This window comes from Brassica napus, chromosome A6 (genome assembly GCF_020379485.1).
Source record: "Brassica napus cultivar Da-Ae chromosome A6, Da-Ae, whole genome shotgun sequence".
NCBI lineage: Eukaryota > Viridiplantae > Streptophyta > Magnoliopsida > Brassicales > Brassicaceae > Brassica > Brassica napus.
Window position 1 is genome coordinate 2,887,331 of NC_063439.1, and position 14,269 is coordinate 2,901,599.

The 14,269-nt window shown below is 28.5% G+C and overlaps 1 protein-coding gene across 1 annotated transcript in view; it reads left to right on the plus strand.

Moving 5' to 3' along the window:
- Nucleotides 1-14,269, plus strand: part of LOC106349747 — a 67,234-nt gene that overhangs the window by 25,341 nt on the left and 27,624 nt on the right. The window lies entirely within an intron of this gene.

A 14,269-nucleotide genomic window follows, 5' to 3' on the forward strand; every position in this document is an offset into this window, starting at 1 on the left:
CAATAATGAAAACTCAGTTTTGTTTTTCTATTTAACTTTAAAATTACAACTAAAATGTTTTATAAAATCTATATTATTAAAACAGAATTATTGCTGTTTTTTCTTTTTAAAAATAACTTAATTTTATTTAAAACTATGGGTTGATCCATCCTACGGATGAATAGCTTACAATAAAATTATTTTAGTTTTATAAATACTAGGTAAGGAAACCACGCGATATCGCATGAAAACTCATTTTTTATAAATAAATCTATCATATTATAATTTATATATTATATAAAAAAAGAATTTTATTTTCAAAAAAATCTTATGTCAAAACATAGAATATATGTGTTTATATTTATTTATAGATAATATTAAAAATGTATATTCTATAATTTTAAATTACAACTAAAATACAAATACATCAATACTAATAAAATTATACATTTTTTATTATTTTAGGTAAGTTACTCTAAAATTTTAAATTATATCATGAGAAAAAGACTAGGATAGCACCAAACCAAGTTTTTGTTCTCAAAGTAGCACTCAAGGCTCAAAGTCACAAAAATAGGTTTCATTAAAGAGGTAAATATACACTTATATCCCTTGGGTTAATTAATCCAAACCTTAGGGTTTAGTGTTAAGGGGGTGGGGTTTTAGAATTAGGGTTTAAAATTTTATAAAAAATAAATACTAAAATAAAAATAAAAAATTTTAAAAACAGTTTCAAAAAGTATTTTTAAATTATAAAAAGAAAATTTGAAAAAAAAATAAAAAAAAAATTTCGAAAAAAAAATTTCAAAAAAAAATTATAAAAATTTCGAATCTGAAAAATATAATCTGAAACTATAAAAAAAATTTATTTTTTTCATTTTATTTATTTTTTTTATTTATTTTTGTTTGTTTATTTAATTTTAAACCAAGGGTATTAGAGATATTTTATCCTTTAATGAATGTCATTTTTGTGACTTTCTCCTTCTAGTGCTATTTTTGTGACATAAACTTCAAAATGTGTTATTATTGACAATTGCCCTTATATCAATATATAATAAATAAATAAAATCTCTTATTGAACAAAAAAATCTTATTGAATAAAAAATGTACCGTTTATGTTAAACGGTTATATCGTCAATGAAAAAGTACGAACGACTCATAACCTAAGAGGTACGAACCCGTCATAAACTAAGGGATACAAACATGATGTGTCCAAGAGGTATGAACTTGTTCCAAGGGATAGACAAATGTGCCTTGACCGAAGGTATGAATGTGTCGTGGCCGAAAATGTGTAAATGGCATGAACGAAAGGGTGTGAACTGAAATTGAGATCCATAAGACAAAAAAAGTTTCCAGATGGGTAAAAACATGCAAAATCTAAGAAATATTTTAAAAAATAATATATTCTAATTTGGATAGACTTTTTATGTTGTCGATCACTAGCACCATGGTTGACCATAAGACAAAAAAGTTTTCGGATCAGTAAAAACAGACAAAATCTAAAAAATATTAAGAAAATGATATATTCTAATTTGGATAGACATTTTATGTTGTCGAGAAAATGTCATACTCTTATATCACCAGCACCATGGTTGACCTTTAACATTTTTTCAGTAATGTTTCGTTTGCACTTTTTCAGTCACGATCCGTGGTCATGATTCATTGGCACTCTTTTGGATACGACTCGTTTGCACCCTTTCATTCACGATCCATTCACGTTCTTTCAGTTACGATCCGTTCACACTCGTACGGTTACGATCCGTTTACTCCTTTTGGTCACGACACGTTTGCACTTTTTTTTGTCACAACCCATCTCCAATCTTTCGGTCACGACCATTTGCACTCTTTGGTCACGACCCGTTTGCAATTTTTCGGTCACGATCCATTCGCAACCTTTCGGTCACGACTATTTGCAATCTTTCAAACACGACCATTTGCACCCTTTCGATCATAACCCATTTGCAAGCTTTCGGTCATAACTCATTTGCATGCTTTCGGTCATAACCCATTTGTATCCTTATTGTAATGGTCAAGATCCATTCGCATCTTTTCGGTCAGGATTAATTTCAGATCCTTTTGGTCAAGAACCGTTCGCACCCTTTCATTTATGACAGTTCACAGGCTTTCGGTCACGGTCCTTTTGTAAATTTTCGGTCATAATACATTCACACCCTTTCAGTCACAACACCTTCGCACCCCTTGGATCATGATACTTTTGTACCTCTTGGATCATAGCATAGCATATTTGTACCTCTTAGATTATGATGTGTTCATATCTATTAAATTGCAACACATTTATATCTCTATGTTGATGATACTATATAAATATTTATAATTTTTAATCAGTGTTAATATGAAAAGTAAACTTATATGAATTTTTTTTGTATTTATTACTATTGAGATGAAAATTTATGTCTTTTTTGTTTTTACTTTACTCATATTTATATATTAATACTTCAAAAATATTTGTAGTTGTTTTAAATAGACTTTTTATGTTGGCCAGAAAAGATCATACTCTTATATCACCAACATCATGGTTGACCTTTAGCATTCTCTCGGTGATATTCGTTCGCACATTTTCAGTAACGATCCATTCTTACCTCTTTGGTCATGATCCATTGATAGTGACACACCTTTTGTTACGACTCGTTTGCACCCTTTCAGTCAAGACCCATTCACACTCTTTCGGTAACAAATCATTCACACCCTTTCGGTTACGATCCGTTCACACCCTTTTTTGGTCAGGACCAGTTTACACTTTTTCGGTCACAACCTATTCACAACCTTTCGATCACAACCATTTGCACCATTTGGTCACGACCTGTTTGTAATTTTTCGGTCACGATCCATTCGCAACCTTTCAGTCACGATCATTTGCACCCTTTTGGTCACGGTCAAGATCTGTTCCCACCCTTTCAGTCAAGATTAATTTCACATCCTTTCGGTCAAGATCCATTGACACTTTTTTTGTTTATGATCATTGGCAGCCTTTCGGTCACGAACGTTTTGTATATTTTTGGTCAAAATACATTCACATCCTTTCAGTCACAAAACGTTCATACTTTTTGGATTATGATATGTTCGTACCTCTTGGATCACAACACGTTCATACCTCTTAGATTATGATGCGTTTTCATATCTCTTAAATCACAATACATTTGTACATCTTCGTTGATGACACCACGTAAATATTTATCCTTTTTTAATCATTGTTAATATTAAAATTGTGTCTCTTAAGTTTTTTTATTGAAAAGTTATTTTTATTAGTATTGAAATAAAAATTTATGTCTTTTTGTTTTTACTTTATTCATATATATGAATAGTCACATCTTTCAATTTAAAGGTGGTTATTTTGAAATTATACTTATAGGAATAGTCATAACTTTTCAATTTAAATAGTCACATATTTTCAAATTTAAATGTTATATTTTGAAATGATAGAAACATGAATAGTCACAACTTTTCATTTAAATAATTACATAATTTACAATTAAATTCTAACTAATGCACAACTCTTGAAACAAATAACGAAAAGACACAACTTTAACAAGAAATAAAATTTCTATAAAAATACACAACTTTTCAACATTGTTTGGGTTTTTCATGTAAAACATTTAAGAGATGCAACTTTTATGTATAAAACTTAAGAGATTCAAATTTTCATATTAATCAATACACTGAATTTTAGAGATAAAACAATTGCAAATATTTATGAAATATTAATAAATAGATATGAGCAAAATAAAAACGAAAACATATAATTTTTCATCTTAATACTAATAAATTCAACTTTTCATATGAAAAATTAAGAGATGCAACTTTCATATAGATGAATAGTCACATTTTTCCAGTTTAAAAGTGGTTATTTTGAAATGAAACTTATATGAATAGTCACAATTTTTCAATTTAAATAGTCACATCTTTTCAATTTAAAGGTAGCTATTTTGAAATGATACATATATGAATAGTCACAATTTTTCATTTAAATAATTGCATCTTTTCAATTTAAATACTACACAACTCTTGAAACAAATATTGAAGGGACATATCTTAATATATAATGAAAAGACACAACTTTTAATAAAAAAACAAAATTCCTATAAAACACACAACTTTTCAACATTGTTTGGGTTTGCTGTTATTAATTGTTTGTTTTCTACACCATTTTATTTGATTAGTGAAAATTATGCTTTGACAAGGCATAGACATAAGACTATTTATAGATTTTCAAAATTTTGTTTGAAGAGTTACATCTTTTGAATTAAAAGGTTGTGTCTTTTTGTAATAATACTTCTATGAAGAGTCATAACTTTTCAATATAAATGGTCACATTCTTTCAATGTAAATAGTTATTTTTAAATAAAATATACAACTTTTAATTGTTGAAAAGACACAACCTTTCAACATAGGTGGAATTCAAAACCTTTGAGTTAATTGTGATTGCTATTATTACTAGATTTGAAAAATACTTTAAACTAAACATAATAAATATAATCCTTTTCTTATATCATATTGTAAATTTTATTAAATTCTGTTGGTTTGAGTTGAAATAACTACTAACGTTTTTGAAGAGAACACAAAATTTTAAATAAAAATTAAGAAAAATATTATCGTTTATATTTATTCTTTTGATTTTTATATCACTTTGATAAAGTTGAAGAAATATATAATTTATTAAGAATAACCAATAAATTTTTTAAGTGTTTCAAATTATGATATTATTACACTACTTAATTAATTTGGAAGATTGTATCAATTATCACAGGGGTTTTTACTTTGTATTTGTGTTTCGGTGAGATTTAGATATGTTCGTTTGACTTTTCAAAGGATCATGGACCTCATTTTCTCCCAAATGTATTTCATAAAACTTTTTTTGTAATATGAAAATGTATTTCATATAGGGAAATTGGTCTCTATGGCGTTAAAAAAACCATAATTCACTTTATGATCAATTTCCCTAATATATCAATACACCGTTTGTCTTTTCTATAATATTGCTATACTACCCTTTCATTCCACCGGTGAAACCTGAAAAAAAAGTAATCTTAATTAATAATTAGTGATTGTAAAAAGAAAAAACATGGCCTTCGTTATTCTCACATATCTAACAAAATAAATTTTCATTGATAAAATATAGAAAGGTTAATAGATTCATTTTCAGATTTGAGCGACAAAGATACCATTGACTACATTCTTAGAGAATTTTTGTGGAGGAGAAGACCATTTTCGAAGGTTTGGTAGGTGACATAAGGTGTTGTATATAAATGGAATAATGCAGATGATATGGAATAAAACTTAGATGATATGGAATAAATTTGAACGTTTAATATCATCGTATTTTGCTTCTTAATTCATACAAATTTAATACTTACGTATTTTGATATATGGGTTGGGGTTTATATTTTCGTGTAGGGTTTAGTGATGATTGGATATGGTTTAGTTTCTGGAATATTGGATTCACCATTAGGAAATCATTACTTTTTTTTTATTCTGTTTGGATATGGAATAGAACACTTCTGAACTTTCATATCATGTGTTTTAATTTTGGTGATATAGAATTGACATATTACATAATATAATTTAATATTACATAACATAATTTAATATTACATAACATTATATATATTTTTAGATTTTGATATATGAATTTAGGGTTTATATTTGGGTTAGGGTTTAGTGATTTAGATTTTAGGGTTTTGTTTTTAGATTATATGGAATAAAACTTAGATGATATAGAATATAACTCTCGATGCTTATGTATGTGATCAATAAAGTTATACGTGGATAGCTTTTTCTTCTTTCAAAAAACCACAATGTCACTTACTTTATAAATTGTAACTGACAACCTATTACACGAAAAGGCAGAACCGGATAGAATGTGTACAAAAAGTTTGACATTAAATTACGTCAAAATCAATGCTAATTACTTAATTTCATATTGAAACATGGCTTTCTCACTAAGCCCCAATGTGGTGTCACATAACCTGTGCTACATGGAAATATTTCCAATTTTTTTATCTCTGTTTGATCGTTTGCAAACCTAAACTTCCTGATTTAGAATTTTTAGATTGTTCGTTTTTAATGTGCTTTAGGTTGTTAGTTTTTTATGTGCATCAGTTTTGATGACATCCCTTACTATTATTTGAGGAGTAAACCACGGGTTGAAGTACCATTTTTTCTAATCTTATCAGTGTAGGTGAGGTTAAGGTGTTGAAGACAGCAACAACTTACAACCCAACTGATATCTTCATTAAGGTTCTCCCAGTTCAGAGAAGCACTAAAGTTGCTTCGAGTTTCTAAACGTAGAAGTTGTTGCATCCAGTAAACGCTTGAATGATCCGGTAAAGGAGTATAAAGAAGGCTTGTTAAGAGTTGGAAGGGATTTCACCGAAGGTTTTCGTAAGTGGTTATGAAGGTATCATGTCTAAGTTGAGATTTGAAGATTATAGACAGGATAAGGTATTTACATTTGACATCAGACTCTCGGTTTTATCCTAGAAGGTTCTGGTTAAGTTGGTTGATATATATGATTATATATGATATTAGGAGATGAATTTGGGTAGAGTTTGTGAATTTTGAGAGTTAATAGATTTTAAAAGGTTATGTAGATTGTGAAAATTTATATAAATTTACTTATAAAATTTGATCATAACCTTTTAAGATTGATATAGATTTTCATGAATTTGTATTACCTCTTTTCTATAATTTTTTGTAAAATAAATATATAATCTATTTATTTTCTAAATCATATAGCATGATTATTTATTTTTTCTTTCAAATTAAAAAGAAAATAATACTAATACATACAAAATTGAACAATTTTCTTAAATAGCCATTTTAAAAGATTTTGTCACAAAAATAGCATTAAAAAAAAAGAAAATGACAAAAAGAAGTTTCATTAAAAAGGTAAAAGAATATTTTACCCATTGCTATATAAATGTATAAGTAATAAAAATAATAAAAAGTTGTGTTTATATAATTTCGAATTCTATGTTTTAAAATTCGAACCTTTTTATTATTTTTCTATTTTTATAAAAAAAAATATTTTTTCGAATTTTCTTTTTGAAATTCGAAAATGTTTTTTGAAACTATTTTATAAAAAACAATTAAAATTATTATGATTTGTGAATGTAATTATTAATATTTATATTAAAATATAATATTTTTAAAAATAATTATGTATTCAAAAATGTAAGAGTTTATAAATGTAATGAATTATAGTTTTGAACATATAAGTTGAATTTAAGATGCAATAGATATTTGGTAAGAATAATTATTTTGTTTTCAAGGATTTTGAAATCACATGGATACATATGATATTTTGAAATTTGAGTCTTATGAGTAAAAATGAATAAAATTCATTTCCCAATAACACTAGATTTTGTTAGAATTAGAGAATCAACAATAACTAAACTTTTTTAAATAATAAGATATTTAAATGGATTTTGAAAATTCTTAAACCAATAAAAGTAGATTCTACTAAGATTTTTGAAATCCAAGAACCAATAACAATGGATTCTTAAAATTATCAAAATTCATGAGAATTCACAATAACTCCTCCTTAGCTTCTAAACCTCTGACTCAAGCAGACGTTCCGGCTTCTTTCTCCACAATACTATTTTCTTCTCCCTCCAATTCTTGTTTCACACCCTTCTTCTTAGAGTAACTAGGTAATGAACCCGTGCGATGTCGCACGGAAACTCATTTTACAAAAAATATCATAAAAAAAGTTATTTGTAAAAACTGTTCACAATTGCCTTTGAAAAAGTACCTACATTACAAACATTGATTTCATGTAATTAAAATTAAAGTACACGTTTAATAAGATGATAAGACATATTTTTACAACTTATAAACATCATTACAAAATATACATTTTTAGACATTTTGACAAAATTGTCAACTATTGCAATTTTTAGAAAATAATATATTTTGACAATTTTTGGATTCCTATTTATAATAAAAAAAACACTGTCCTAGAATGATAAGACACATTTTTATTCATTTTCACAACCTCTCGAAAATCTTTGCATTCTTAGCATAAAAATACATATTCCTAAAATGTTAAGATATATCCTTATACATCTTTTACACCTTTTGATAAACTATTGTATTTTTAGGATTAAGAGACCCACATCCTTGAACATTTTTACAACTTTTAAACTAATATAATTTTAGGATGGAAAACATATTTTTAGATATTTTGATAACTTCTGTTAAAAAATGCAATATTTAAGATAATAAATTATTATGAAAAGAAAAAAAATATATAAGTAGAGTAGTTTTAGACTCACATACCAGAATAGTTTATGTTCAATCTGAGTAGGTTTCAGTCTCTAAAATACTTGAAAACTCTTCATATATGATTTAGTTATTTTTCCGGTTTCCCAAAACCAAAACCTATCAAAATTTTAATAAATACTCCCTCTGTTTTAAATTAGATGATATTTAAGAAAGTTTTTGGTTTTTCAACATAGATGACATTATCATATTTTAATATTACTTTTAATTTTATCAGAAATTTAGTAACCATAGATATTTTCTAGTCTATTTTTTAATTGGTTGAATAATTTTCAATTTATATCTATGAATATTTTTTTGAGTAACAATATTTTTTTTAATTGTTGTGCATTATTCTAAACCTTCATGTATTTTTGAACAGATGGAGTATTGTTCAACTGAAAAAATATAAAAGGCATGACGTAGTTGAAGGCCTTTAAAATGATGTAGTTGATACTGAATAACTGAAACAATTTTCTTACACTAAATATGGTACATTAAGGGAGAAAATATAACTTTTTCTCACAAATAGAAACAGATTTTTTTCTTAGCAATATAAGAACTTACGCTAGTAAAACAAAAAAAATGAAAACTCAGAACAGCAAAATAAAAGAAAAAAATATTGAATAGAAAATAAAAGAAATTTCAGTAAATGTTAGAACACGTAGAAGTATAGAAATATAATAAAATTAAAATATTTATAAAATACGCTATTATAACTTATACTTATTTGCTTACAACTTACCACTTTGTACATGCAATTTTCTATTTATTTTTTACAAAATGTGTAGACCGTACACATACTTTGTATGATTAATGATGAATATGATTTAAATCTGACATAGAAATGAATGTAAGAGTCATAATAAAAATCATATCACAGACAAAAATTAACAATCACTAAATGTTTCATTTAACCTTTTTCGCTCTTTTCCATGTATCATATATATATACGACCAAAAGACACATTGCAAAAGGTCATGTCTCTTCATTGGTAAACGGCCGAATCATGTGTTCAAACCAGTCCTGATTCAAACCATATATATAACTGCACCAATAGTATTTCCCAGGGTATATTGATATGTATTGATATTTAGTTGTTCCAGACCTGTTAAAATATACCAACAGACATCAACATTTTGATAAAACTTAATTTGTGAAAAATTGGTTGGTTAATAGTAGAAACATTTTTTTTAGATCCTTGAAATTATAGTACATAGAAATGAGCAAATATGAAAAACACATTCATAGATCACTGTCCAAACTTTTTGATAAAATATATACTTTTAAATATTTATTTAATTTTTCTAAAGGTATGATAAATAGACATAAAAACAAAACAAAAATAATATCCATGAAAACCTATGTAGCTTCAAAAATCAAAAGACACATTTTCAAATATTTTTTAGTAATTGTTTTAATATTTTTACGAAAAAGCAAGAAATTTCATTTTTTTTATCATATCTATTCTCCTTAACTGATATATAATTATTAAAATAAGAAAACAGATCAATGTCTTTTGCTTCTAGTGGTAAGAGTAGGTGCTTAAAAATATGCATATGTTCTTCTTATCTTTACTTAGATTGCCATTTGGTAACAAGCAAATGCAATACGATAAAAATTTTTTTTGCAATTGTTGTTTGTAGTTAAGAATATTCCAATGTATTTTGTTATTTTTTTCTCTAAAATAAAAGAATTATATAATAGAGCTAAGATTTGCTCTAATATATTTTTTAAAACCAATGTGAGACCTAATAAATATAATTATTGATATATTTTAATTTTGTAAATATACAATTTTATAAATATATTTAAATAATCTGAGCAAGAAAGTTGTTAGAAAAATCTGAGAAAAAAAGAGTGAATTACTGATTGTTGGTGGCCACAAAAAGGAGGCATTAATTCATTCCATCTGCTTGCACACGTTCAATCATAACCATTCAAAAGAGTTGTATATCTTGAAATAAAACAACCACTAACTTGATATTTTCCTATAAAAAATGGAGCAAGCACTAAAATCAGAAAAGAAAACAATTGCAGAGACAATTCTCTGCAAAGGTGATGATTCTAACGTATTTGATGATGATGGTGGAATTATGAGGGAATACAGAATTTCAAATTCTCATGTTTATATTTATTAGATGCAAATGAGACGTTGACACCAAAAGGGTGCGACTCCTAGAGGATGTGAATTTAAAACCAAATGCAACATCGTTAGGTCTATTACAGATGACGTCATATTTTTTTCGCTCATCAGTTTTCATGATTGCCTGTTGATGGATAATGGGCAGACTGCAAACGCAAATCAAAGTTGAACATGGAACACAACTTACACGTAATTCAGAGGTTTTCCACATTAGCGCCATTACGTGTTGTAGTAAGTTTTTTTTTATAACTCGAATGGTAAAATATAAAGGGAGAACATTGTAAGAGGAGAGTAGAATTCGCTCACGGCGCACCAAATTTATTATCATTATTGTTTCCGGTCATCAGATTGTCTGAAATTCTGACCTACGCATCAAAAAGATAATTGTACATCTGGTTTTTCCTGGTTAAATGATTAATCTGAAATTGACTTGGTCGATGTGTGGTGTGCATCAATGGCAATCTCCTTGAAACAATGACTCGTGGAAAAAGCTATTTAGTATACTTGCACCCCTGTGTTATTTGAAGTTTACTGGGTTCCCAGCATAACAATAATCCTTTTTTTCTAATATATTTGTGATTGTTGTGATATTTTTTTTATTATTATTTTGATTCGGATTTATCATTGTTGATAATCTATATATATAAAAAAATGTTCGAGTCTCTCCCGCAATGTCCACGTGGAAAGTCGTTCTTTTTAACGGCGACACGTGTCCACTTTTCTAAACGTACCGTATCAATTACTTTCATGGTTTGTGTGATTGGGCTTTGTGTGATTGTGTGTGTTATCCAGCCCGAATATATCGATAGGCCTCTAACCCTAGAACGTCTGTTAAAAAATCAGAAAATGGGAAAGAGCTTTGATAAAGAAAAATGGGAAAGAGCAGGAGAAAAGACTGACGGAGACTGAGCGGTAGAGAAAGCGAGAGTCACCACCCCCGGTCTCCTCTCTGCCACGCCGGATCTCTCTCTCTCTCTCTCCTGTGCCTCGCTCTGTCACGGTTACATCTTTCTCTCGCTCTCTCGCTCTCTCTCTCTCTTTCTCTCTCTCTGTGTATGAGTTTTGATTTCATTTTGTTTTTGTCTTGGTAAAGAAAGTTGGAGGACGCAGAGAAGCTTGATGGAGGAGGACGGTGAAGAAGCTTCACGAGGTGGAGGAAGCGAGGTGGAGGAAGCTGGACGAACAGACGGCGGAAGAGGCGGGATGAAAAGGCGGAGGAGGAGGCAGGACGCTCAAGTTTGCCAGCGGTGGAGAGTTCAACAAGAAGACGACGGCTTTTAGATTAGGTTTAGTTTTGTATTTTTGGTCCTTTTTTAATTTTGTTTAATTGTCTAAACCAATTTAAAATTACAAACCGGTTCAAATAAATGAAGAAGCGGCGTATCTCATGTGGCACTATCAAACTGTAAAACCCAATAAGCTCATAAACAGTGTTTTAGAAAGTTTTTTTTATTTGGTATGAAATATATTTTTTAAATAAGAGATAATTTCGTTTTACTATAAACAGTAATTATTTGATATTAGCTTTACCTATTATAATTTTAATAAAATTTATTATATAAAATATATTATACATTAAATAACATATAAGAAAGAAAACTCCCTAAAATAGTTTTTGACATAAAAACAGCCCTAACGGAAAATAATGGCCAAAATTTTTGTTAAAGGGCAAAATACATTTATACCATAAGGTTAACTAATCTAGAATTAGTTTTAGAGTTAATGGGTGGAAATCTGAGGATAGGATTTCAATTTTTTTTTAAAAAAAATAAATATTAAAATTTTCAAAAAAAAAAAACTATTTTGGTATTTTTTTTATTAAAGGCTATTTTGTGATTAAAACTTAAAAAATGTTATTTGAAATAATTTCCCTATAAAAAAGTAATAAACAAACACATGATATAAATGATATATATAGCAAACTGACATATCATATAAACAACAATCGTAAACAAGCAAAATATATCTTATCACATATAATTTTTCCTCACATAAAACATTCTAAAAGACAAAAATCATTATCATATACATTTCTTGCAAATGCAAACTTGAAACACAAATCATAAAATCGTATAAAATTTAATAATCATAGATCACAATTAAAGTATATCACGCCTGTAGGGCGGACCGACCCTAGTTCTTTATATAAAAAGCTAAAGGTTGTAACGGTTGACAATTAAAGATTGCAGTGACATTAAAAGTTACAATGATTCATCACCAACGGTTATAATAGTTAGCCACCAAAGATTGTAATGGTCTGTCGTTAACAGTTGCAATGTTTTATTCTAAAAATTATCTGAAATATGTGTCTTTTCATCTTGAAATTTTTATTTATTTTTAAGAATTTATTAAAATATCTAAGAATATGTCTTTAAAAACTTCTTTTAAATTAATTCAAGTTTTATAATCAAAAGATACATCTTTAAACATTTATTTTAGATTTTTTTAAAAACAGATTCTAAGAATCATAAAACAAATTGTTACACATTTTCAAAAATATATTTAAATCATTGCATGATAAAAAAACATATATCAACATAGAAAGACACATCTTTTGACATTTTAATATTTTTTTGTCAATTAGTAATGCACCTTTTAGAATGAAACAACACAACATTTGAATGAAACAACACAACCTTTTAGAATGAAACAACACAACCCTTTGACATTAATTGGGATTGCTATTATTAATAGATAAGATCATTCAGTCATCAACCTTATATGGTATCAGAGCTAAAGATACCTAAAACTTTAGCCGCCTCTTAACTTTTTCAATTTTTCATCGTCTTCTTTCTCAAACTCCATGGCTACATCACCTGCAACTCACGGTGAAACCATCAACATCTCTGAGAATCAATCTATTCTCAACGTTAACATGACGAATGTTACGAAATTGACTTCACAAACTTTGTCATGTGGAGTCGTCAAGTCAATGCCCTTTTTGATGGATATGATCTCTCCGGTCATCTCGATGGATCCATGACCATCCCTCCACCTACGATTACTACTGATGGCCAGATCACTACGAATCCGGCTTACCAACTCTGGAAGAGACAGGATCGTCTCATCTACTCCCCCTCTATTCTAATAAGATCATTCAGTCATCAACCTTATATCTTGTATAAGGTTGAGATTGAAGATTATATACAAGAAAAGGTATTTACATTTGACATCAGACACTTGGTTTATGCTTGAAGGTTCTGGTTAAGTTGGTTTATAGATATGATTGTAAATGGTCTGGTTTTACGTTTGTAAGTATTCTCTCTATAGGAAACCAGGCGTGTGGAATGTATACGTGTGATGAGCTGATCAACTCATCTTATAAGGGTTAATTAGTTTATGTTTAGCTTCTTGATCTCAAGTTGATTGAGTTGTAACAGCGAGAGAGAAGAAGAGAGAGGGCAGAGTTAGAGTTGTGAGGCCGGAGACTCGAGCTCTACGAAGGTGATACTGTATTGTTGATTCAATTCCAGTCCCAGTGAGATATAGCAGCTCCTTCTAATTTGAGGAAGTGTGGTGTGGTAATACTGGGTAAACATCTTGCATGGGTTCATTTGTGGTTTCTTTGAGCGTTTATCTTTCTTAATTAAAAATTGAGAGCTTGTTACATGAACTTGTGTAACAAGAATGAAGAAGAGTACGACGAATCAAGGATCAGAAGTTGTGTTACATGAGCTTTTTGGTTTCTTTTTGGCGTTTCATATATATACGGAATTTTTACCATCTTTTTAGTGGAATATACAAATGACGCTCGGCTTGGATCGCCATGGCATTAGACGCTTGCCGTTGTCGACCACCTCCTTGCCTTAGATGGCCATACGGCATTTACAAATTACAACCCAGATGCCAAATAAGCTTGTCTTTTAA